Raw genomic sequence first — 26,834 nt, 5'->3', positions numbered from 1 at the left:
ACTTGAATTGGTGTGCGTGTGTGTGCAGGGGGAGGATTGTAGTTTAGTACCAGCAGCACTGAGTGGGGTGGACTGGTAATGGGGTTCAGTGGTAGAACATTCGCTTGGCATGCAGGTCGAGTGCCCGAGGTTCACGTGGCATGCAGGTTATGTGCCAGAAGATGAAGAAGATGATGATGGAGGATTTGTATCCCACCCTATACTCTGAATCTCAGAGCGGTCACATTCTCCTCTACCTTCCCCCCCACCCCACAACAGACACCCTGTGAGGTAGGTGGGGCTGAGAGAGCTCTCACAGAAGCTGCCCTTCCAAGGACAACTCCTGTAAAAACTATGACTGACCCGAGACCATTCCAGCAGCTGCAAGTGGAGGAGTGGGGAATCAAACCCGGTTCCCCCAGATAAGAGTCAGCACACTTAGCCACTATACCAAACCGGCTCTCAGATTCTTCCTCGATTCTTCCTAAATTCTCAGATTATTTCTAGATTATTCCTAAATTTGTTAGGAAGTGGACAGCTGCTGCCAATAAGAAGAAGAAGAAGATATTGGATTTATATCCCGCCCTCCACTCCGAAGAGTCTCAGAGCGGCTCACAATCTCCTTTACCTTCCTCCCCCACAACAGACACCCTGTGAGGTGGGCGGGGCTGGAGAGGGCTCTCACAGCAGCTGCCCTTTCAAGGACAACCTCTGCCAGAGCTATGGCTGACCCAAGGCCATGCTAGCAGGTGCAAGTGGAGGAGTGGGGAATCAAACCCAGTTCTCCCAGATAAGAGTCCGCACACTTAACCACTACACCAAACTGGCTCTCTGGCACATAAGAGTAGACCAGACTGAGTAAGATGGATCAATGGCTTCCCTTGGCAGAAGTCAGCTTCATATGTTCAGTAAATTTGTTTGTTCACTTAATTCGATTTTTAGCCCGCCCTTCCCATAGGACAGACTCAGGGCAGGTTACATCATAAAAACAAACAACAATAAAAGACCAATTTAAATGGATAACATCTAAAACTACAGAATAACTAAAATGGCAGGTTCTGCCTCACAGACATGGCCCATTGTCCAGGTCCAGTAGATCTTATAGCGCTGGGGTGGAATGAAGGGGGGAGGCCGGTAACAAGTGACGTCCCCCTGCCTCAGCTGAAAGCCTGGCGAAAGAGCTCTGTTTTACAGGCCCTGCAGGATTTGAGCAGATCCCGCAGGGCCCGGATCTCCAGGGGGAACTCATTCCACCAGGCAGGGGCCAGAGCTGAAAAGGCCCTGGTCCTCATTGAGGCCAGATGGACGTCTCTGGGGCTGGGTGTTACCAAACGTTGCTGGGGCGGTGATCGTAAAGACCTCCGGGGCTCATACAGGGAGAGGCGGTCCCGAAGGTGTGCTGGCCCCTGGCCGTATAGGGCTTTGAAGGTAAGTACCAACACCTTGAACCGGATCCGGTACTCAATAGGTAGCCAGTGCAGTTCACACAGCACGGGATGGATCCTCTGTAAGGAAAAGCACCTTTCTGTTACTGTCCCATGTATGTGGAAGAATCCCAAATAACTATACTAAATAACCTGCGAACCAGGACCTTTTTTTTTTTTAGCAGGAACACACAGGGATGCGGTTCCAGCTGGCTTGGCATCAGAGGGAGTGGCCTAATATGCAAATGAGTTCCCACTGGGCTTTTCCTACAAAAATGCCCTGTGTGAGACCATGGTGATGTCAGGGGGTGTGGCCTGATATGTAAATGAGTTCCCACTGGACTTTTCCTACAAAAATGCCATGTATAAAACCATGGTGATATCAGGGTGTGTGGCCTAATATGCAATTGAGTTCCCACTCGGTTTTTCCTACAAAAATGCCCTGTGTAAAACCATGGTGACGTCAGGGTGTGGCCTAATATGTAGATGAGTTCCTGCTGGGCTTTTCTACCAAAAAAAAAAAAGCCCTGCTGTGAACTATAGCTAAATCTACCTTTGGGAAACTGAAGCAGCGCATCACTTTGTTTAACAGAAATTACGGAAGTGCACGGACCTGCAATTCTAGATAGTTTGTGTTTTGTGTAGAACTGTCAGGAATCAGTCAGTCAAGATTTATTGCGGCATAGAGCCATTTACAGAAATATAAAATACTCGGAGCTTATTAAGTACAAAATTAAAGATAGATGGATAGATGGATAGATAGATAGATAGATAGATAGATAGATAGATAGATAGATAGATAGATAGATAGATAGATAGATAGATAGATAGATAGATAGATCTCTTGTAAGGATACCAATTACGTAAAAAGTATATTAAAAATCCAATTAAATAGGGGGAAAAGATAAAAACAATAACCCAAGTTGTTATTACAGACTTAACCAGCTTTTCCTGATGCTGTAACAAGCTACCCAGAGAGGCAGCTTGGTGTACTGGTTAAGTGCACAGACTCTTATCTGGGAGAACCGGGTTTGATTCCCCACTCCTCCACTTGCAGCTGCTGGAATGGTCTTGGGTCAGCCGTCACTCTCGTAGGAGTTGTCCTTCAAAGGGCAGCTTCTGGTAGAGCTCTCTTAGCCCCACCCACCTCACAGGGCGTCTGTTGTGGGGGGAGAAGATATAGGAGATTGTAAGCTGGTTTGAGTCTCTGATTCAGAGAGAAGGGCAGGGTATAAATCTGCAATTCTTCTTCTACCCAAACTTTTGCCACAGATTCAGTAGTAGACCAATTTTCATCAGCCAGTAATCGATTGCAGTAATCCAAATCTGACCTACCCACCATATCTCCTACCTATTGTGTAGGGCTGTCAGGAGTCATTTACAGAACCTGTCGGCTAGGCTATGGTTGAGCATTCTCTTGCAGAAGCGTCATGTTTTGGTTTGGTGTTCTTAGAAATTAGCGGAGAATGTTTCTGTTCTCTTCCAGAAGGCCCTCCCATCTCCACCCAATTTTTTTTTAAAAAAAAATTCCCCCAGGAATTGCCAGTTCAGTTTAGCATTTTTAGTTTAATTCCTGTTCCATGTATGAACTCAAACACATAAAGCTGCTTTAAACCGAATCAGAGGCTTTTTTTTGTAGCAGGAACTCCTTTGCATATTAGGCCACACACCCCTGATGTAGCCAATCCTCCTGGAGCTTACAGTGGGCCCTGTACGAAGAGCCCTGTAAGGAATTCTAGCAGGACCTCCTTTGCATATTAGGCCACACACCCCTGATGTAGCCAATCCTCCTGGAGCTTCCAGTAGGCCCTGTACGAAGAGCCCTGTAAGGAATTCTAGCAGGACCTCCTTTGCCTATTAGGCCACACACCCCTGATGCAGGCAATTCTCCTGGAGCTTACAGTGGGCCCTGTACGAAGAGCCCTGTAAGGAATTCTAGCAGGACCTCCTTTGCCTATTAGGCCACACACCCCTGATGCAGGCAATTCTCCTGGAGCTTACAGTGGGCCCTGTACGAAGAGCCCTGTAAGGAATTCTAGCAGGACCTCCTCTGCATATTAGGCCCCACCCCCCTGATGTAGCCAATCCTCCTGGAGCTTCCAGTAGGCCCTGTACGAAGAGCCCTGTAAGGAATTCTAGCAGGACCTCCTTTGCCTATTAGGCCACACACCCATGATGTAGCCAATCCTCCTGGAGCTTCCAGTAGGCCCTGTACGAAGAGCCCTGTAAGGAATTCTAGCAGGACCTCCTTTGCATATTAGGCCACACACCCCTGATGTAGCCAATCCCTGATGTAGCTTACAGGGCTCTTTGTACAGGGCCTACCATAAGCTCTTGGAGAAGCTTATTGGGGGGGGGGTGTGGCCTAACATGCAAAGGAGTTACAAAAAAAAGCCCTGAATCAGACTCTTGGTCTATCAAGGTCAGTGCCGTTTACTCAGACTGGTAGCTGCTCTCCAGGGTCTCAGGCAGGTCTTTCTCATCACTTCCTACCAGATCCTTTTTAACTGGAGATGCCAGGAATTGAACCTGAGACCTTCTGCATGCTATGCACTGAGCCGCAGCCCTGACTTAGTCCTTTTGGAGCAGCCAGTGCCATGACAAAATTGCAGTTAGGCCAACATAAGGTTCTTTATCAAATTAAATAAGAGGCTCAAAGTTATTATTTTTTAAAAGGAAACTTTGGTGGTGCAACAGCTCAGAATGGCCCCTTCCCGATGTAGAAAAAACTGCAAGAAGACATTAAAGCAGAAACAAACAGCCACCAGTTTCCTGAAGAAGTTAAAAGCATGGAAGGAGAAAAATCGTCCTGTGGATTCCTATATTACAACGGCTAGGAAGGGAAAAGCCGGGCTGACACATTCTAGAACAGGGGTGTCGAACTCATTTTGTTACGAGGGCCAAATCTGACATAAATGAAATCTTGTTGGGCCGGGCCATGTCAGGCTACGCCTTGTGTGTACCGATTTAAGATTAGGAAGCAGAGATATAAACTTTATAAAGGACACTGACAAACACCATTAAAGGTTTTTCTAAAAAACCCCCCTTAAAACTGCTTGAAACTTTAGCACGCATTGGTGTTAAAGGTGCTCTCTTTATATTTCTCCCCTGGGATCCAGGGAACTGGGCAAAAGAAGCTCTGGCGCTTTCCTTCCATCCCCACGACACCAGGAGGGGGAGGAGCCTCAGCCATAAAAGGAAGATAGACTTGCCTCAGTAACTCTGCTGTGTGATTGAGAGAGCCTGGCAAAGCAAGCTCTGCCCCCCCTCCTCCCCAAGGGAGGAGCCTAAGTCAAGGGAAAAAATGATGCTTTACTCTGTAGCTCCTGTGAGATTGAGCAAGCTGTGATGCAGAAGGAAGCAGGAGAGGGGGAGAAGGAAGCCGACAACAGCCAGTTGCTCAGGGGCCTGATAGGAGCGCTCTGGGGGCCTGATTCAGCCCCTGGGCTGCATGTTGGACACCCCTGTGTAGAATTTCCTCCAGAACTGAGAGTTTGGTGTAGGCTTTATTGTTCCTAAAATATGCAGATGGACTGCCAGCGTCCTTTTTAAAAAAATTATTATTTGGCCAGGTGGGACTTTCTTCAGATAACATACAGTGCGCATTTACTTCAGGTAGTGTAACCTCACAGATAGATTTGCCCATACATTGGTGGAGTGCTCTCAGGGGAGCATAAATGTCACCGATATCAGTAAAGCATTTAAGTATTGCTAAACCATCAGCAGTTTACTTACAGCAACACGGAGATGATTCAGGGTGTTCAACTGAAGAGTCCTGTCAGGCGGTCTCTGATAAACATTTATTCCCTCTTGGAAAGCCTGTCTTTCACCTTATATTGGAGAGCTTTGCTTATTCAAGGCGCCTTTTTTTTCTTTTCGGCCGTTGTCAAATTAGCAGCTCAACTCGGTATTAAATGCAAGTATTTCCTTGACTACCTCATTGGGGCAGGAAGGTTTGCAGCTTCTGAAATGCTTAAATAATCCATTGTGCAGATGCTATTTATATTGCCATTTCATCTGGGGGCTCAAATGCCCTCCATGTCAGGTTTTCCGCCGCACGACTGCAGGTATCCAGGGACTTACCTACAGAAGCGAGCAGCTGTTTTAAAAATTGGCTTTCAACATTTACACGACACTTGTCCAAACTAGTTACAACAGAACCTCAAAACGTAGAACGAGGGAAATTAATTTTGTTCTGGACATTCCCTGTTTATTTATTGAAAATATTTATACCCCACCAGCTCTCCCCAGACTCGAGGCAGCTAATGAAACAGCAAAAATTGCAGGACAGAGACTTTAATGGCTTTTTCCATTGTCCTGTTTCTTTGGGGGCAAAGGAGTGTCTGTTCTGCGTGTATGTTTTCCTCAATCTAGTGCGGGGGTGGCCAAACCATGGCTCAGGAGCCACATGTGGCTCTTTCACATGTATTGTGTGGCTCTCAAAGCACCCACCGCCCCATTGGCTGGCTTGGAGAAGGAATTTGTCTCTTTAAATCTCTTCTCTGAGCCAAGCCAGCCAGGGACTTGGAGAATGCATTTAAAGTTAAAGTTGCTTTATTTCCATGCCTCTCCCCATCTATCTATCTATCTATCTATCTATCTATCTATCTATCTATCTATCTATCTATCTATCTATCTATCTATCTATCTATCTATCTATCTATCTATCTATCTATCTATCTATCTATCTATCATCTATCTATCTATCATCTATCTATCTATCATCTATCTATCTATCATCTATCTATCTATCATCTATCTATCTATCATCTATCTATCCATCCATCTTCTACCCATCCACCCATCCATCCATCCATCCATGGAGAGCCAGATTGGTGTAGTGGTTAAGTGTGCGGACTCTTATCTTGGAGAACCGGGTTTGATTCCCCACTCCTCCATTTGCAGCTGCTAGAATGACCCTGGGTCAGCCATAGCTCTTGTAGGAGTCGTCCTTGAAAGGGCAGCTGCTGTGAGAGCTCTCTCAGCCCCACCCATCCCACAGGGTATCTGTTGTGGGGGAGGAAGATATCGGAGATTGTAAGTCTCTCTGAGTCTCTGATTCAGAGAGAAGGGCGGGGGATAAATCTGCAGTCATCTTTTTCTTCTTCGACTTTTTCTTGATTGGCCGTGCCCTTCCTTGGGATGCTCTTAGCTTGGATTAAAGAAAAATAATGCCTTGACCTGGAAGGCCCAGGTGAGCCTGATCTTCTCATATCTTGGAAACTAAACAGTGCTGGTCTGGTTAGTACTTGGACGGGAGACCACCAAGGGACCTCAGGGTTGCTAGACAGAGAGACAGACAATGGAAGATCACCTTTGTTTATCTCTTGGCTTGAAGACCCTACAGCAGGAGTGTGGCCAAAACCTGTTAAACGTAAGAGTCACATAGAATCAACATCAGATGTTTGAGAGAAGGAAGGGAAATAGATGGGGAGGGAGAGGTGGAAAGAAAGCAACTTTAACTTTAAATGCAGCCAGCTGGCTTGGCTTGGAGAAGGGACTTAAAGAGAGAAATGCCTTCTCCAAGCCAGCCAATGGGGCGGTGGGGGCTTCAAGAGCCACACAATATGTGTGAAAGAGCCACATGTGTCTCCCGAGCCACAGTTTGGTGACCCCCGCCCTACGGTGTCATACCAGTTGTTTGTAACTTGATGCGAGAGCGAGACAGAGAGCTGTATTTTCTGTCCTCTCCTCCTTGGATTAAAAGCAGCCAGGTAGGTCTTTTCCCATTTAGAACGTGGTGAGAGAGAAAATCAAACCCTCCATTCACTTGTACTGCAGCCCTGATGAAGAAGAAGAAGACTGCAGATTTATACCCCGTCTTTCTCTCTGAATCAGAGACTCGGAGTGGCTTACAATCTCCTATATCTTCTCCCCCCACAACAGACACCCCGTGAGGTGGGTGGGGCTGAGAGGGCTCTCCCAGAAGCTGCCCTTTCAAGGACAACCTCTACCACAGCTATGGCTAACCCAAGGCCATTCCAGCAGGTGCAAGTGGAGGAGTGGGGAATTGAACCCGGTTTTCCCAGATAAGAATCCGCAGACTTAACCACTGCACCAAGCTGGCTCTCTAACACATCACACACCCACCCCAGTTGCTTTTTAGGGTAAAAGCAATTTGTAAAGAAACCCAGGCTTTTTTTAAAAAAAGAAAAAGAAAAAGCCCAGCAGGAACTCATTTGCCTACTAGGCCACAACCAGTGATGTCACCATCGTTTCACGTTTGTCCTACCCAAAAAAATCCCACCAGGAACTCATTTGCATATTAGGCCACACCCCCTGATGCCGAGCCAGCCGGAACTGCATCCCTGTGCGTTCCTCGTAAAAAAAACACAACAACCTTGAGAAACCTAACTACAGAATTCCACTGTCACAGAATTCGGTCAATCAAAGTACATACGCATTTAGTCAAACGTTGGTTTTTCTTTCTGTCGGGAACCGAGCGAAGGGGAAGGGAGCCAAAGATGTTGAACCTAAAGATCAGCGTTGGCAGGATCTTGGCTGAAGTTCAAGGCCAGGTGGGAAGGGGCCCAATGAACACTGCTGTTCAGGTGGATTTGCTAGACTCCCTTGCCATAGCCCTCTTAGCAGGCAGGTCAGTACTATTCATCCAACAATTATCATCCACAGTCCCAAAAGAAAACTGGGGCTGGTTTGTTTTGGCAGCGGATTAATGGCTTTTTATTATTATTATTATTTTTGGCTTGGAAACCCGGTTTCGCTTCAGTCGTGTTGGACGATTGTCATGTTGACCACGCAGCGATGGTCTGTTGAAAAGCTCTCCCGGTAGGGTTTTTTTTTTTTTTTTCTCGTTCTAATACCTGCAATTTTCTGCTCTGTGCATTAAAGAATTAAATAGCCCCTCTGCCTAGCTTTAGATAATTATTTTATATAGCACTTTACATATTAAATTCTTTCAGCCTAATAGTCTGAAGTGCCATTTTCCTCCTCAGGAAATTAGCCGCTACAGGTGATTTCAGCCCTATGGGACTTCTCCAAGCAAGTGAAATATTCATTCGTTCTCTCTCTCTCTCTCTCTCACACACACACACCCTCCCGTCTCTTGGTTCGTATCCAGCATACTGGATCCAGATTTCTGGGTCTTGGATGCTCTCAAGTTCTGCTGCCTCTCTTAATAGGCAAGGGTGAATGACACAGGAAAAGAAACAGTCTCAAGCCAGTTTGGTGTAGCAGTTAAGTGTGCGGACTCTTGTCTGGGAGAACCGGGTTTGATTCCCCACTCCTCCACTCGCAGCTGCTGCAATGGTCTTGGGTCAGCCATTGCTTTCGTAGGAGTTGTCCTTGAAAGGGCAGCTGCTGTGAGAGTCCTCTCAGCCCCACCCACCTCACAGGGTGTCTGCTGTGGGGAAGGAAGATAAAGGAGATTGTGAGCCGCTCTGAGATTTGGAGTGGAGGGTGGGGTATAAATCCAATGTTGTTGTCTTCTTCTTCTTCTCCTCCTCCTCCCCCTCGTCCTCTTCCTCCTCCTCCTCCTCCTTCTCCTTCTACTTCTTCTCCGTCTCCTCCCCCTCCTTCTTCTCCTTCTTCTCCTCCTCCTTCTCCTTCTCCTCCTCCTCCTTCTTCTCCTTCTCCTTCTTCTCCTTCTCCTCTTCCTCCTCCTTCTACTTCTTCTCCGTCTCCTCCTCCCCCTCCTTCTTCTCCTTCTCCTCCTCCTTCTCCTCCTTATCCTCTTTCTCCTTCTTCTCCTTCTCCTCCTCCTTCTCAAGACAAAGATGGGCACCAGCTGGTGGCTCACGAAGCAATTTTACCTTGCTGATTGTTCCACTCAGAAAGGAAGGTCTTTCAAATTCTTTTTGTCTTGTGTGCATGACACAGGGGACTGGCCCTAACCATGGCCTACTGAACGAGCTGTTGCTGGTTTATGGGAATAAACAGTGAATGTCTTCGGCTTGGTTTCACCCTCCCTCCTTGCCTCCCTCTCCTTCTTCTCTTTGCACATGGCTCAGATATCAAAGTCTTCCTGGTTCTGCGGTTGGTCCTGATCCAAGCAGGCAAGCGATCCGTTCAGGCATGGCATGAAACCAGGGATCGGCTATACCAATTTGTGTGATCGATCACAGACCATTCAAACCAGGATCTCAAACCATAGTTTGAGGTTGGCTGATTTGCCAGCTAGTCCACATTGTGGTTTCGTGCGGGGCACGCAAGTGGATATCCTAGCTTTACCTTTAGAGGTGCCTTTGTGCGTGACAGAGGCATCCGGCCAGAGAAAGTCACACCAAGTGTTCCTCTGTGAACCGAATCCTGGTTTTGTAGACTTAGAATCATGGAATCATAGAGTTGGAAGGGACCCCTCCCACAAGGTCATCTAGCCCAACCCCCTGCACAACGCAGGAAGTTTACAGATACCTCCCCCCCGGGGTCATTTTGTAGGAAAATAGGTGGCAGAGCTCATTAGCATAACTCATTAGCATATGTCGCCCTCCCATCAGCCAAAAGCAACCCAATGCAAGAAAAGAGAGCCCTGCGTGAGTGAAGCCTTGCTCACCAGGGGCTCTCCTGGGCTGCCCCCCCCCCAGTTTAAAGGCCAGCAAGCCACCCGCTGCCCAGAATCACATAAGAAGTGGAGAAAGGGTGGTGCAGGCTTCTCCATGAGTTAATGTGGGCTGCTGGGGGTGTGGCAAAGCCCCTGGTGACTGGCTGGCTGCCCGCTCTCCTAATCCAGGAATTGTTATGCAGCTGCACCTCCTATTCAATGGACAAGGTAGGTGGGGAGGAAGAGGGGGGACCCTCAGAAAGGTTCAGGAGCTGTGCTCCTGTGAGCTCCTGCTGAATCTGAGGCCTGCCTCCCCCTAAATTCACAGGCTCTGCATTGCTGTCAGAAGGCCATCTAGCCTGTGTTTTTAAACCTCCAAGGAAGGAGAGCCCACCGCCTCCGGAGGAAGCCTTTTCCACTGGGGAACCGCTCTAAACGGTCAGGAAGTTCTTCCTAAGGTTGAGCTGGAAACTCTTCTGCTTTAATTTTGACCCTTTGGTTCTGGTCCGACCTTCCGGGCCCACAAAAAACAATTCCACACCATCCTCTATAGGACAGTCCTTCAAGTCCTTGAAGATGGTGATCCTATCCCCTCTCAGCCGCCTCCTCTCCAGACTAAACATGCCCAGCTCCTTCAGCTTTTCTTCATAGGACTTGGTCTCCAGACCCCTGTCCTTCATAGGACTTGGTCTCCAGATCCTTCCAGACTTACCATGGTTATATCTGGACGAACCACTCCCACTCGCTTTCTTGACTACAAATCAGAATTAAACTGTGGTTTCAACTAAGCAGGAGTATAAGGGAGAATCCACACTGGTAATCTGAAAGCCACAGAATCATGACATCGGAAAGGTCAGGGCCGGATCAACAATTAGGCCAAGTACGTACTGGTCTATGGGTCCCCATGCCTTTAAGGGCCCCAGGCTGACTCCCCCCCCTCCCGATTTTCCTCCTGCTTGAAGCCCTTTCCACCTCCACGCGCAGCCAGCAACTGAGCCGCTCTTTGCCCGGCTTGCCTGGTGAGGCTGCTGGTGGTGTTACCAAGTTGGCGTCTCTCTGCCTCGCTACTCATCCCCCAAAGCGGTGCGACGCTAGGAGTCATGTCATGAAGCAAAATGCACATCTGTCCTTGTAGAAATGTAGAAATTGGCCATGTCCATCCAAAAAACACAGTGCGATCAGTTTGTTGGTTTGCTTGTCTGTTAAATAACGCATGTCTGCTAATTGTGGGGAAAGGGAAACCATCCCCTTGAAATGGTGAAGCAACTTTTTGCATCTCCCTAGCATCTCTTGAGGGTTTGCGGCTGCTTTAAAATTTTGTTCTTTGAGGAATAAAATTGACTGGGAGGACTCTTGAAGTTGCTATATAAAAGCAGGCCTTGAATTCAGCAGGAGCTCACAGGAGCACAGCTCCTGAACCTTTCTGACGGCCCCCCTCCTCCTTCCCACCTACCTACCTTGTCCATTGAATAGGAGGTGCAGCTGCATAACAATCCCTGGATTAGGAGAGCGGGCAGCCAGTCAGCCACCAGGGACTTTGGCACACCCCCAGCAGCCCTTGTTAACCCCTGGAGAAGCCCACGCCACCCTTTCTCCACTTCTTATATGATTTTGGGTGGTAGGTGGCTTGCTGGCCTTTTGACTGGGAAGGGGGGGCAGCCCAGGAGAACCCCGGGCAAACGAGGCCTGCTTGGGCTGGCTGGATCTCCAGCCAGCCCCAGCAGGCCTCGCTTGCCCGGGCTCTCCTTTCATGCATCAGGTTGCTTTTGGCAGGGGGGCGGCATATGCTAATATTATGCTGATGAGCTCCGCCGCCTATTTTTCTACAAAACAACCCCTGCATACAAGAGATGAGTAAATGGATGCTGAGAAGCTGAGAACTGTAAATTGAGAACTGTAAACTGTACACTGGTCGCCGTACCTCAAAAAGGATATTATAGCATTGGAGAAAGTCCAGAAAAGGGCAACTAGAATGATTAAAGGGCTGGAACACTTTCCCTATGAAGAAAGGTTGAAACGCTTGGGACTCTTTAGCTTGGAGAAACGTCGACTGCGGGGTGACATGATAGAGGTTTACAAGATAATGCATGGGATGGAGAAAGTAGAGAAAGAAGTCCTTTTCTCCCTTTCTCACAATACAAGAACTCGTGGCATTCAATGAAATTGCTGAGCAGACAGGTTAAAACGGATAAAAGGAAGTACTCCTTCACCCAAAGGGTGATTAGTATGTGGAATTCACTGCCACAGGAGGTGGTGGCGGCCTATATATATATATATAAAAATATTTGCCACTGTGTGACACAGAGTGTTGGACTGGATGGGCCATTGGCCTGATCCAACATGGCTTCTCTTATGTTCTTCAGTGACACAGAGTGTTGGACTGGAGGGGCCATTGGCCTGATCCAACATGGCTTCTCTTATGTTCTTATGTGACACAGAGTGTTGGACTGGATGAGCCATTGGCCTGATCCAACATGGCTTCTCTTATGTTCTTCTGTGACACAGAGTGTTGGACTGGAGGGGCCATTGGCCTGATCCAACATGGCTTCTCTTATGTTCTTATGTGACACAGAGTGTTGGACTGGATGAGCCATTGGCCTGATCCAACATGGCTTCTCTTATGTTCTTCTGTGACACAGAGCATTGGATTGGATGGGCCATTGGCCTGATCCAACATGGCTTCTCTTATGTTCTTATGAAGCTGAGAACTGTACATCCCTGTTCCTCTTTTCTTGCAGAATTTTTTTGTTCATGCTTTCATGCCGATCGAGAGATGCTTTTTTTTTTGCCTGCTTCTCTTTTTCCCTGGCTTAAAAAAAATGTACCTGTACATAGAAAAATGCCACGTGGACCACCTGTTCACGTTTTGTTTTCACAGTGGGAGGGACATAATTCTTCTTAATCTACTTAAAGGATTTAAACGGCATATTAGCATTATCCCTTCGGGCTTGTGATGTTATGCCGTTGTGGCATGTTTAAAATATGAGGAAATATTCTCTCTCCGTTTCAGGCATTTTTTTTTAGGATTATGAAATTATGTTGCGGGGAGTCCTGCAAAGGTTGTCTGATCCATTCATCGGCATAGACCTGGAGTGTCAAACTCATTTGTGATGAGGGCCAGATCTGACATGGGACCTGTCTGGGACCTGCCTACCTTCGGGACCACCTCCCCCCATAGGTGCCCCAGAGAGTACTTCGTTTGGGGTCCCAACACCTCCCCAAGACTCCCGGACCGAAAGACGCTCAACTGTCTACCACCGGAGCCAGAGCGTTCTCAGTAATAGCCCCTGCTCTGTGGAATGCCTTACCTGAAAACATCAGGGCCCTGCGGGATCTGCTGCAGTCTCCCTGTTTGGTGTAGTGGTTAAGTGTGCGGACTCTTATCTGGGAGAACCAGGTTTGATTCCCCACTCCTCCCCTTGCAGCTGCTGGAATGGCCTTGGGTCAGTCAAAGCTCTGGCAGAGGTTGCCCTTGAAAGGGTGGTTGAAAGAGCCAGTTTGGTGTAGTGGTTAAGTGTGCGGACTCTTATCTGGGAGAACTGGGTTTGATTCCCCCCTCCTCCACTTGCAGCTGCTGGCGTGGCCTTGGGTCAGCCATAGCTCTGGCAGAGGTTGTCCTTGAAAGGGCAGCTGCTGTGAGAGCCCTCTCCAGCCCCACCCACCTCACAGGGTGTCAGTTGTGGGGGAGGAAGGTAAAGGAGATTGTGAGCCGCTCTGAGACTCTTCAGAGTGGAGGGCGGGATATAAATCCAATATCTTTATTTACCTCACAGGGTGTCTGTTGTGGGGGAGGAAGGGACAGGAGATTGTGAGCCGTTCTGAGACTCTTTGGAGTGGAGGGCGGGATATAAATCCAATATCTTCATCTACCTCACAGGGTGTCTGTTGTGGGGGAGGAAGGGACAGGAGATTGTGAGCCGCTCTGAAACTCTTCGGAGTGGCGGGCGGGATATAAATCCAATATCATCTTCTTCTTTCACAGGGCCTGTAAAACCGAGTTATTTAAACTTGCCTTTAGCGGCTGAAGGGAGGTAGCTATTACCCCATAGCACCAATAATCCCACTGAACCACCATAAGTGAAGCAAGATCATTCAGAGCAATTAGAAATACACACCTTGGTCTTAAATGACTGTAAACTGTATTGGTGGATTTTATTGTGTAATCTGTTTTTAGTGTTTCATGTGGTTATTTTGCTGTTCTTAGCCGCCCTGAGCCCACCAGGGGAGGGCGAGATATAAATTTGATAAAATAAAATAAATAAATGAGACCTTGAAGGGCCAGGCCATGTCGGTTTGGGCTGAGCCACATTGGGTTATGCCATGTGTGTACCTATTTAAGATTAGGTAGCAGAGACATAAACCATAGAAAGAACATAGAAAGGAAAGGTCACCTGTGCAAGCACCAGTCGTTTCTGACTCTGGGGTGACATTGCTCTCACAACGTTTTCACGGCACAAACACAATTTTTTTAAAAAACTTAAACATGCTTAAAATGTTAGCCCTCATTGGTCTTAAGGATGCTTTCTTTGTATCTTTCCCATGGGATCCAGAGAACTGGACAAAGGAAGCTCTGGCTCTTTCCTTCCTTTCCTAGGGGACCAGGAGGGGGAGGAGCCTCAGCCAGTAGAAGAAAGAGAGACTTGGCTCAGTAGCTTTGCTGTGCTATTGAGAGAGCCTGGCAAAGCAAGCTCTTCCTCCCCCCCCCTTCCTCCCCAAGGGAGGAGCCTCAGTCAATGGAGAAAACAGAGATTTTGCTCCATTGCTCCTGTGCGATTGAGCAAGCCTGGCAAAGCAAGCTGTAGAAGGAAGCAAGAAAGAGGGAGAAGGAAACAGATGACAGCCAGTTGCTTAGATTAGGTAGCAGAGATACAAATTTTATAAGAAATACAAACACAAATATATATATTTTTTTAAAAAATAAAAAATGCTTAAAACATTAGGACTCGTTGGTTTTAAAGAAGTTTTCTTTGCATTTCTCCGATGGGATCCAGGGAACTGGGCAAAGGAAGCTCTGGCTCTTTCCTTCCTTCCCCAGGGGCTGGGGGGAGAGGAGCCTCAGCCAATAGAAGGAAGAGAGGCTTGTCTCAGTAGCTCTGCTGTGCAATTGAGAGATCCTGGAAAAAGAAACTCTTCCTTCCCCCTTCCTCTCAAAGGGAGGAGCCTCAGGTAATGGAGAAAATAGAAGCTTTGCTCCGTAGCTCCTGTGCGATTGAGTAAGCCTGGCAAAGCAAGCTGTGATGCAGAAGGAAGCGAGAAAGAGGGAGAAGGAAGCTGATGACAGCCAGTTGTTTGGAGGGCCTGATTTGGCCCCCAGGCTGTATGTTTGACACCTCTGGCATAGACCTTCACTGTCTCTTCCCTCTTGTCCAGTTTACCCCCCCCCCCCAGGGCTGCCAAGCCCCCACATTGGGCCAGCGGGGGGGAACCTTCGCCTACATTGCTGGTGCAATGACATCACCCAGAAGTAACATCATCAAAATGGCCCATGCGGGACCGCTCTAGGCGTTTCTGGGAAAACTCTATGGTTTTTCCCAGACACTCTAGTCATTTGTGAGGGAAAACTCTATGGAAGGTCATTCCTGCAGCTGCAAGTGGAGGAGCGGGGAATCAAACCCGATTCTCCCAGATAAAAGTCCGCACACTTCACCACTATACCCAACTGACTCTCTCTTTTATTTACCCCCAAGTTGGCACTTGAGCAGGTGAACTCTCATGTGTAAACTGTTATTGGGGTTCCACGTTGGGTTTCGCTTCCACTCTCATGCATGGCATCTGTTTGAGAGAGGCAGTTTGGTGCAGTGGTTGGATTCCCCACTCCTCCACTTGCTCTTGCTGCAATGGCCTTGGGTCAGCCATAGCTCTCACCAAGTTGTCCTTGAAAGGGCAGCTTCTGGGAGAGCTCTCTCAGCCCCACCTACCTCACAGGGTGTCTGTTGTGGGGGGAGAAGATAAAGGAGATTGTAAGCCGCTCTGAGACTCTGACTCAGAGAGAAGGGCGGGGTATAAATCTGCAATTCTTCTTCTTCCTTCTTGAACAACCTTATTAATGAGACTTCCCACGGAGGCCCATTGGAATCAGGTGCATAAAGAAGGCCCTTTTCTTTTGTGGGAAGTGTCGGATAAACGATTCATCCTAAATTAGTGCCAAACTTAAAGCAGCAGTGCGGCCTCATTGTTTTCATCTGCGGCATTCGGGAGCTCAAAGTGCTTTGCTGATCCTTCTTAATTGGATTACAGGGGATTAGTCTCCCCTAATTTGAAGGGCAGAGAAAAGGAGGTGGGTAAAGGCTGGGGAAGGCTGGCTCCTTTCTGTCAGTTCTCAGGCAACATCTGTTTCACGCAGGCTTCTTCTGAGCCGCTGCGGCCCACAAGGCTCACTCTCCTCTGGGCGACGGTTGAGCTTTAGAAACCCCCCAGCTCATCTGCTAGCGCTGCCCGTCTCCAGGTGGGAGCTGGAGATCTCCTGTTTTTACAACCGATCTCAAGCTGGTGGAGATCAGCTCCCCTGGAGAAAATGGCTGTTTTTTAAGGGTGGGATCTATGGAATTGTACCCTGCTGAGGCCTCTCCCCTCCCCAAACTCCACCCTTTCCCAGATCCATCCCCAAAGTCTCCAGGCAGGGCTCTTTTTGAGCAGGAATGCAGTTCCGGCTGGCTTGGTGTCAGGGGGTGTGGCCTAATATGCAAATATGTTCCTGCTGGGCTTTTTCTCCCCAAAAAGCCCTGTGTGAAACGATAGCAACATCAGGGGGTGTGGCCTAATATGCAAATGAGTCCCTGCTGGGCTTTTTCTACCCAAAAGGCCCTGTCTCCAGGTATTTCCCAACACATAAGAACACAGACTTGGCGACCCTGCCAGTTTGGTGTAGTGGTGAATTGTGCAGACTTTTATCTGGGGGAACTGGGTATGATTCCCCACTCCTACGCTTGCAGCTGCTGAAATGGCCTTGGGTCAGTCATAGCTCTCGCAGAGTTGTCCTTGAAAGGGCAGCTGCTGTGAGAGCCCTCTCCAGCCCCACCCACCTCACAGGGTGTCTGTTGTGGGGGAGGAAGGTAAAGGAGATTGTGAGCCTCTCTGAGACTCTTCGGAGAGGAGGGCGGGATATAAATCCAATATCTTCATCTACCTCACAGGGTGTCTGTTGTGGGGGAGGAAGGTAAAGGAGATTGTGAGCCTCTCTGAGACTCTTCAGAGTGGAGGGTGGGATATAAATCCAATATCTTCATCTACCTCACAGGGTGTCTGTTGTGGGGGAGGAAGGTAAAGGAGATTGTGAGCCGCTCTGAGACTCTGAGTGGAGGGCGGGATATAAATCCAATATCGTCATCTACCTCACAGGGTGTCTGTTGTGGGGGAGGAAGGGAAAGAAGATTGTGAACCACTCTGAGACTCTTCGGAGTGGAGGGCGGGATATAAATCTAATATCTTCATCTACCTCACAAGGTGTCTGTTGTGGGGGAGGAAGGGAAAGGAGATTGTGAGCCGTTCTGAGACTCTTCGGAGTGGAGGGCGGAATATAAATCCAATATCTTCATCTACGTTACAGGGTGTCTGTTGTGGGGGGGGGGGGAACGGAAAGGAGATTGTGAGCCGTTCTGAGACTCTTCGGAGTGGAGGGCGGGATATAAATCCAGTATCTTCATCTACCTCACAGGGTGTCTGTTGTGGGGAAGGAAGGGAAAGGAGATTGTGAGCCGTTCTGAGACTCTTCAGAGTGGAGGGCGGAATATAAATCCAATATCTTCATCTACGTTACAGGGTGTCTGTTGTGGGGGGGGGGGGGGAACGGAAAGGAGATTGTGAGCCGTTCTGAGACTCTTCGGAGTGGAGGGCGGGATATAAATCCAGTATCTTCATCTACCTCACAGGGTGTCTGTTGTGGGGAAGGAAGGGAAAGGAGATTGTGAGCCGCTCTGAGACTCTTCGGAGTGGAGGGCGGGATATAAATGCAACATCTAAATAATTAAAAGCTACTTGCTTGTTCTTGAGTACTTACAGGAATCTTATTATTGTTATACAGCCTGGGTCCTCACATCTCTTCGGTCATGGAAAGAGGTGCAAGCTGAAAAGGAAGCTAGATGCAGGGGTGGAATTCTAGCAGGAGCTCCTTTGTATATTAGGCCATGCCTCCTGATGTAGCTAATCCTCCCAAGAGCTTACAAGGCTCTTTTTTGTAAGCTCTTGGAGGATTGGCTACATCGGGGTGTGTGGCCTAATATGCAAAGACGCTCCTGCTAGAAATCCACCCGTGGATAGAGGGATCAGGTGGGTGCTCTGAGACCTCCCAGAGTGGTGGCAGCCAGTAGAAGGCCTCTCTGGTCCACTGCTTGTGGCACCTAGCTTCTCCAGTTAAAAAAAATCAGGTAGTAGGTGTTGTGAAAGACCTCTACCTGAGACCCCAGAGCATTGCTGCCAGTCAGAGTAGACAATACTGACCTTGATAGACTGATGGTCTGATTCAAGACACTCAGTTGCTGACCTAAGAGCAGCAGCTCTCTTGCAAAGGAATGTCAAGGGGAGATTAGGAAGGGATTGCAGAATTGCAACGGATAATGAAGCTCAAGACAATGCGTCCTCATGGACCGAATCAAGACCTAGGTTTCTTGTCTCATCACCAATGCTGATTTTCCCCACACCTACTACCCCTCTGCATATCACACCTAATCCAGTCATGCTTGCTATTGTCATTTCTCTGCTATTGTCATTTAGAATCTGAAATCACTTGATTCTGCAAGATACAAGGCAGGTGGACTCATTTTCTAGCTGTATCTGAAGAAGTGAGCGGTGACTCTCAGAAGCCCATACCCAGATAAAAAAAATGCTAGTCTTTAAGGTGCTATTGGGCTCTTGCTCTTTTCTACTGATTCAGTATAAGGCATAATCTGTGTATTCAGCTATTGCTGCTGAAGTCTCACCGGTGTTATCCAGGCATTTTCAAGCATAGGTGCCCGAAACTGGTTTTCTTCTCACACACCACATGCACTCCCAAGGTATTATGGAATTCACGCAGTGCAGGATTTCAGGAATGTGGCTGTGTATGCCAAGCCAAAGCAGCCTTCATGCCCACAGGTGGGTCCAGGTAAACGTAGATATTGGATGTTATATATCCTGCCCTCCACTCTGAATCTCAGAGCAGCTCACAATCTCCTTTATCTTCCTCCCCCACAACAGACACCCTATGAGATGGGTGGGGCTGAGAGGACTCTCACAGCAGCTGCCCTTTTAAGGACAACCTCTGCCAGAGCTTTGGCTAACCCAAGGCCATTCCAGCAGGTGCAAGTGGAAGAGTGGGGAATCAAACTCGTATTTCCCAGATAAGAGTCCGTGCAATTAACCACTACACCAAACGTACTGATCTGACTTATGTATTCCGCATGCGGTGGAGATGACTGAGCTTCATTTGGTGTAGTGTAGTGAGTTCAGTGAGAACCAGTTTGGTGTAGTGGTCACGTGCGCCAGCTCTTATCAGGGAGAACCGGGTTTGATTCCCCACTCCTCCACTTGCACCTGCTGGAATGACCTTGGGTCAGCCACAGCTCTCGTAGGAGTTGTCCTTGAAAGGACAGCTGCTGTTAAAAAGCTCTCTCAGCCCCACCTACCTCACAGGGTGTCTGTTGAGTGGGGGGGAGGTACAGGAGATTGTGACCATTCTGAGACTCTGAGATTCAGAGTACAGGGCGGGATATAAATCCAGTATCATCTTCTTCTTACTCCTCTGTGAGGAAGATGAGCGATAGCCACACACGTTATACATGCTAGAGTAATGTGGCAAAACCCCTGTCCGAACTTATTTAATCGCTGCAAATATGCTCTGTCTTCTCAAATAAGCTGCCCTGCCCTCACTTAAATAGCTGGCTGTTTTCATCTTGACTTCCTACCCCTTTTCTGTTCTGCTCCGCATACTGTGCACACCCCTCCCACTTTGCTTTTCTCATTTCGGTTGCCCTTTCCTTTCCTTATTTACCTTCTGCATTCCAACCGGCTGCCCGGCGCAGTCCCCCAGTTGTTAAATGCATCCTCTAATCTCATTCTGTCTTTGATTTAATGGCTTTTTCTCCCCTTTTAACTTTATGGCATTTCAGGATTGCTTTTTAAACAAAATTGCTTTCTTTACTGTAACCTTTTCTTCGCGGATCTTCGCTAATACTAATCTGCATTCCGCTGATTCTACATCCATGTTTGGGTCTGCTTTTCTGAGCTCTGAAATCGCCTTCTAGAAATCCGGAGTATATTTTTTCATCTACACTCAACATTTTGCTCCTGGACTTCCCCATCACACTTGCTTGCTTTACTGGGGGGGGGGGCGGAAGGGGGGCAGGTTTAAGAGTTCCTTTGTTCTTTCTTGAGAAACGAGTTTATTGCCCTGTTTCCCAGGAAAGGTATCATCTTTATGGTCCTGTGGAATGTGCTTCCTAGAAAACCCTTTCAAAAGTAGTCAGGGGCAACTCTGTGCTGAAAACGGTGTCAGAGCCAATTCAGGAATTTAAATATATATGACAGTCCAAAACACCGGATCAAGACAGAAGTCAAGGTGCATTGTAATGTAGATGATCGCTTTTGAAAGCGCAGCATTACTGGATCTTTTGCCCCGTGTAAAATCAGCCTTAGTGGTCACCCTTCTCTTTTCTGCCCCAGAGCCTTGTTGTGAAATCATGACATAGGGCGTATGCAGGTTGGACACTGGTTTACACAAAGACAGATGTAGCTTCATGGCCTCCTCTGTAGGCAGGGCCATAGCCAGGATTTTAAAAGTCGGGGGCGCTTTTTAAAAAGCCAGGGGCCACCCTTTCCCATGCACTGTGGGACTTGCCGTTTCTCAGAAACTTTCTGGGGTAGGGGCAGAAGCTGGAGGCTCTGAAAGTGGCCAAGTTGAAGCAGCCAATCTTAAGACTTTGGAGTCGAGAAGGGAACGCACCTTGTGTGCAAACAGGAAGAGTCCTCCCACCTCCCTCTCCCCCAACCCAGCACTTTGCAGCCAGCAGCTCCATCCGTTCCTTCCTCCCCAGCCCATTCCATGCGGCTTCCGCCACTTCCCGCTGCTCTCCACCTGCTGCTTTGGCTGCTTCGGTGCGCTGAGCCCTGCTTAGCTCTCCTGGCTCCAGTTACTGATCATGATGCTTTGGCAGCTTAAAGGTAAAGGCAGTCCCCTGTGCAAGCACCAGTCGTTTTCGACTCTGGGGTGATGTTGCTTTCACAACGTTTTCACGGCAGACTTTTTACAGGGTGGTTTGCCATTGCCTTCCCCAGTCCTCGACGCTTTCCCCCCAGCAAGCTGGGGACTCCTTTGACCGACCTCGGAAGGATGGAAGGCTGAGTCAACCTGGAGCCGGCTACCTGAACCAGCTTTTGCTGGGATCGAACTCTTCGACTGCAATACTTCAGCTTTACCACTCTGTGCCACAGGGCTCTTAAAGGTAAAGGTAGTCCCCTGTGCAAGTCGACTCTGGGGTGACGTTGCTTTCACAATGTTTTCACGGCAGACTTTTTACGGGGTGGTTTGCCATTGCCTTCCCCAGTCCTCGACGCTTTCCCCCCAGCAAGCTGGGGACTCCTTTGACCGACCTCGGAAGGATGGAAGGCTGAGTCAACCTGGAGCCGGCTACCTGAACCAGCTTTTGCTGGGATCAAACTCTTCGACTGCAATACTGCAGCTTTACCACTCTGTGCCACAGGGCTCTTAAAGGTAAAGGTAGTCCCCTGTGCAAGTCGACTCTGGGGTGACGTTGCTTTCACAATGTTTTCACGGCAGACTTTTTACGGGGTGGTTTGCCATTGCCTTCCCCAGTCCTCGACGCTTTCCCCCCAGCAAGCTGGGGACTCCTTTGACCGGCCTCGGAAGGATGGAAGGCTGAGTCAACCTGGAGCCGGCTACCTGAACCAGCTTTTGCTGGGATCAAACTCTTCGGCTGCAATACTGCAACTTTACCACTCTGTGCCACAGGGCTCTTAAAGGTAAAGGTAGTCCCCTGTGCAAGTCGACTCTGGGGTGACGTTGCTTTCACAACGTTTTCACGGCAGACTTTTTACGGGGTGGTTTGCCATTGCCTTCCCCAGTCCTCGACGCTTTCTCCCCAGCAAGCTGGGGACTCATTTGACTGGCCTCGGGAGGATGGAAGGCTGAGTCAACCTGGAGCCAAAGACCTGAAGCCAGCTTCCAGCAGGATCGAACTCAGGTCGTGAGCAGAGAGCTCCGACTGCAGTACTGCAGCTTTGCCGCTCTGCGCCACGGGGCTCTTTTTGGCAGCTTTGCCATGGCAAAAAAGGGGGGGAAAGCAGACTGCCCCCTAAAAGTCAAGGGGGCCTTGGGTGGAAGTCAGGGGGCAATGCCCTCACAGGCCCCCATGTGGCTACAGGCCTGTCTGTGGGGCATTTCTCCATTACTGCATTTTAAAAATTTGTTAATTATAATCATCATCTGATCTTATGTGCCTGTAGTAAATTTTCTGTTACACTCTTGCAAGCATTGGTTGTCCACAGAAAGGAATTTGTGTCTGTCGCTAGAAGCCAGTGTGGTTACAGTGTCAGATTAGGCTTTCTAAATAAAAAGGGGAGAATTCACAACATGTTCACCTGCAAGGCAAGACGGGGCAAGTGTGTGCGAATTATGGACAAAACGGACCCTTGTGTTGCTGATTTTGCTTCTTACTGCATAGGATATTTAGTGGATGGCCTTTCACTCCCAGGGAGAGCTTTTAATACAATTCAGCATCCCAGGTGTAAGCCCCTTTGTAGTAAACATGTCTTACACAAGATCTGCTCTAAAGCTTTTCAGCAGGCCATACGAAAACCTTTTTCTTGGGGTCAGCCTGAATATTACTGTTTTTAAAGAGATGGGTCCAAAAACTGTCTTGGAAGGAGGAGTTGTTTCTCCAATTCTGCTACTCCGTGCGCTCGGATAAACTGTGGAGCAGCAAAATTGGAGAAATAACTTCCCCAGTGTGGTTTTTGTGTGGGAAAAACAGCTGCAGCACCATTCCGAGCCTTATTTGGTGCCCCCCCCTCTCTCTTTCTCTTTAAATAATCTGTGCAGCTGGAGGGAACACAAGCTGAGTCTGGGGAATCTGGTTCCAGCTCTCTAAAAACAGTAATATTTAGTTGGGCCCTTAGCGGCTCATGCCCTGAGTAGTCAGGAAGTGCGTATATGATCTTACTCTCAGGGGTGCTGGAAGAGTCAGGATCCAGGTGCGGGGTCTGACTGCGACTTTTCAAAGTTCCTTTCTCCAGCTTGGCTTGTGTGTCTCTCTGCAGATAAAATTGGACAATTCCTGCATTCTTCGCCCCTCTTTTCGCAAGCTACATTTCCTCCTTTATAACTTCTCCCCTGAGAAAGGTTCACGACTGAAAAAATCATTGCTAACTTCGTTTTCTGCCTTCCTCGTGCGTTTCTTTCCCCTGGCAATAATAAGGAGTAATGGCCAAGTTGCCTTGGAAAAGCCACGGAAAGCAGCCCAAAGCCTGCCGGTGTTTTCTTATTTGTTACCATATTTAACTTATTTTAAGGATGCTAATTTGTCTTCCTGGCTCAGCCGCTTGTCTTCTCAGTTAGCGATCCCTTTGGATCTCTCCCTGTGATTATTTAGGAGCAAGGGATGTCTTCCTTTTTTCTTTTTTTTTTACCAATTTAAATTGTATCGAATTTTTTAAAACCTAACAGACATAACAAACGTAAGGGGTTTCATTCCAAGCATTACGAACAATTAGTGTGGGAGACCAACATATGTATCCATAAACCAACATTCAAACAAAATTACAGAGGAAGTTACGTATTAATATACTGATGACTCCATCTTTATCAAATTTTCATTTTAGGTTTCCTGAATAGTTAATGAAAAGCTAATGATCCTTAGCCTAAGATTAGTATTTAAAATACTAATCAGGAATAGAATATACACATTTATGTAAACAACCATATATATAAATTGATGAATTTGGTAGATCATTGTTGGATTTAAGATAACCAATAACTGGATCCCAATAGTATTGCATATAGTTAGTTTTTGATAATGAAGAGTCTCCTAAAAAGAATATATTTGGAGTAATTTGAGACATGCAGGAGGGTGTAAAAACAGGATCTTGCGGTCCCCACGTTTTCTCTTTGCAAATAGTCGGGTAGGTCAGTTGGCTGAATGTTTCCTTGGGAGGGGCCATGGCTGAGTGCTGAAAAAGAAGAGGAGGTGATTGGATTGACACCCCAGCCTTCACTTGGAGTCTCAAGCAGTTTGCAATCTCCTTCCCTTCCTCCCCCTACAACAGATGCCCTGTGGGGTAGACAGCAAGGTAGCAACGATGAGTATTGCAAAGCCGAAAACACTGACACTTGGATCCAGATTAAATTCCCCACTAATGGTCGGTGGGATGGCGTTTCTGCCAGTTCCCCTCTCAAACTGCATGCCCTGAATTTGCACTTTATACCGTCCCTGAGGGTCCTCTGTCCCCCAGGAGATCAGTGGTATGTTGTGGGTGGGGGGAGACCAGAAAATTCCGTTCTGCTGATGGAATAGGCTAGATCCAACCATTGATTTTGGGAACTAGGAAGAGATACCAGGATATATGCCAACAGGGAACAGGGAGCTAAAAGCTGCTTTGGGCTTCAGGACCTTGGACAGCTACAAGGCTGTCCTCAAAGGGTAGGCTGAATTCTCGCATAGACAAGAAGGCTCCTATGGCCCAACCAAGTTAGTCCCCCTTTCCAGCATGCCTTCCATTTCATCTTATGTAGGACCTCTCTTCTTCTCTTTCTTATTGGAGCTGTAGCAAGTTAACTTTTTTCTGGAATTAATCTGTTCACAGTAAGTCAAATGTACCTATGAATAGATCATGTTAGATGGGCTTCTTTTTTTTGTAAGTATAATTTCTTTGTCCTTACCAAAGCTTTCGATACCGTTAGCAGGAAAGGCCTGTGGCAAATCTTGGAACGTTTAGGATGTCCCCCAAGGTTCCTCAGCATGATCATCCAGCTACACGAAGACCAACGAGGCCAAGTCAGACACTGCAACGACCTCTCGGAGACCTTCCCAATAGGCACAGGTGTAAAGCAAGGCTGCGTTCTCGCGCCAACTCTCTTTACGATCTTCTTTAGCATGATGCTTCAAAGAGCCGCAGTAGATCTAGATGATGACAATGGTGTCTACATCCGCTATCGCACCGATGGCAGCCTGTTCAACCTGAGGCGACTAAAAGCCCACTCCAAGACAATGGAAAAACTCATCCGAGAGCTACTGTTTGCTGATGATGCTGCACTCGTCTCCCACTCGGTATCAGCTCTGCAGCATATGACGTCCTGCTTTGCAGAGGCTGCCAAGCTATTCGGTCTAGAAGTTAGTCTGAAGAAGACAGAAGTTCTCCACCAGCCTGCACCCCAGGAAGATTATCACCCTCCCTGCATCACTGTGGGTGAATCAGTTCTGAAGACAGTCCAGCAGTTCAGCTACCTGGGGTGCATCATCTCCTCAGATGCTAAGATCGACAAGGAGATCGACAACAGGCTGGCAAAGGCAAACCGTGCCTTTGGCCGACTGCACAAAAGAGTGTGGAGCAACAAGCATCTGAAAAAAGGCACGAAGATCAATGTTTACAAAGCGGTTGTGATGACAACCCTCATCTACGGCTCCGAATCGTGGGTTTTATACCGTTATCACCTGCGACTCCTTGAGCGCTTTCATCAGCGCTGCCTTCGCACCATCCTCAACATCCACGGGAATGACTTTGTGACCAACACTGAAGTTCTCAAGCGGGCGGAGGTTACCAGCATCGAGGCACTGCTGTTGAAGACGCAGCTGCGCTGGGCAGGGCATATTTCTAGGATGGAAAACCACCGCCTTCCCAAGATTGCCCTGTATGGCGAACTCTCCATCGGCCATCGAAATAGAGGGGCACCAAAGAAGAGGTACAAGGACTCCTTGAAGAAATCCCTTGGCACCTGTCGCATCAACCATCACCAGTGGTCTGACCTAGCCTCAGATCGCAAAGCATGGAGGCACACCATCCACCAGGCTGTCTCTTCTTTTGAGAACGCACGCATAGCTGGTCTTGAGGACAAAAGGAGATTGAGGAAGAATCGCACTGCTACAGCACCAACCCTAAATCAGACTTTTCCCTGCAGCCACTGTGGCCGGACCTGCCTGTCCCGCATTGGTCTTGTCAGCCACCAGCGAGCCTGCAGTAGACGTGGACTATTGCACCCTTCTTAAATCTTCGTTCGCGAAGCCAAGCCGAGAGAGATAATTTCTTTGTCTCGATGCCATTGGAATCAGATCATTTCTGCAATTTGTTCGAGCAGCATTGTCCCTTTAACCAGGAAATGTGGAGGATCAGGGATACTGTGTAAAGCTTCCGTGCTCCCAAGACAAAATTATTTCTCTTTTTTTACATTTAACCCAATAAGTTCCACCTGGCTGCCCTTATTCTCATTGGTTACTGGATCTGCCCTGAAAGTTCTGATGGTGTGGCATCCTCTCCAGACTTCTTAGTGTGTGAAACCATATGTTCTTCTGAGTTTCTTGAGAGCTCCAGTCCAAATGAGAGTGGCAGCCATTTTGCTGTCCTTTTTCTGGTGTGGGGGTGCCAACCAAAAGGGTCACTGCAACCAAGGAATCTCAGAGCTTGAGACTGGGAAGGAAAAGGAAGAAGGAGAAGAAAAAGAGGTGGTGGTGGAGGAGATTGGATTATATCCCGTTCTTCACTAACACAAAGGTGTCTCAGAGCAATTTACAATCTCCTTTCCCTTCCTCTCCCCACAGCAGATACCCTGTGAGGTATATGGGGCTGAGAGAGCTCTCACAGGACTGCTCTTGAGCAGAACAGTCTTGAGAGAACTTGTGGCTGACTCAGTGCCACATCAGCAGGTGCATGTGAAGGAGTGGGGAAACGATTCTCAGGTGGAAAGATGTGTCACTGGTAATCAAGATAATTCATACCATAGCATACCTTGTTAC

This window comes from Heteronotia binoei, chromosome 14 (assembly GCF_032191835.1).
Source record: "Heteronotia binoei isolate CCM8104 ecotype False Entrance Well chromosome 14, APGP_CSIRO_Hbin_v1, whole genome shotgun sequence".
Taxonomy (NCBI): domain Eukaryota; kingdom Metazoa; phylum Chordata; class Lepidosauria; order Squamata; family Gekkonidae; genus Heteronotia; species Heteronotia binoei.
The sequence above is the reverse complement of the archived record's forward strand: the minus strand, read 5'-3'. Positions refer to the sequence as shown.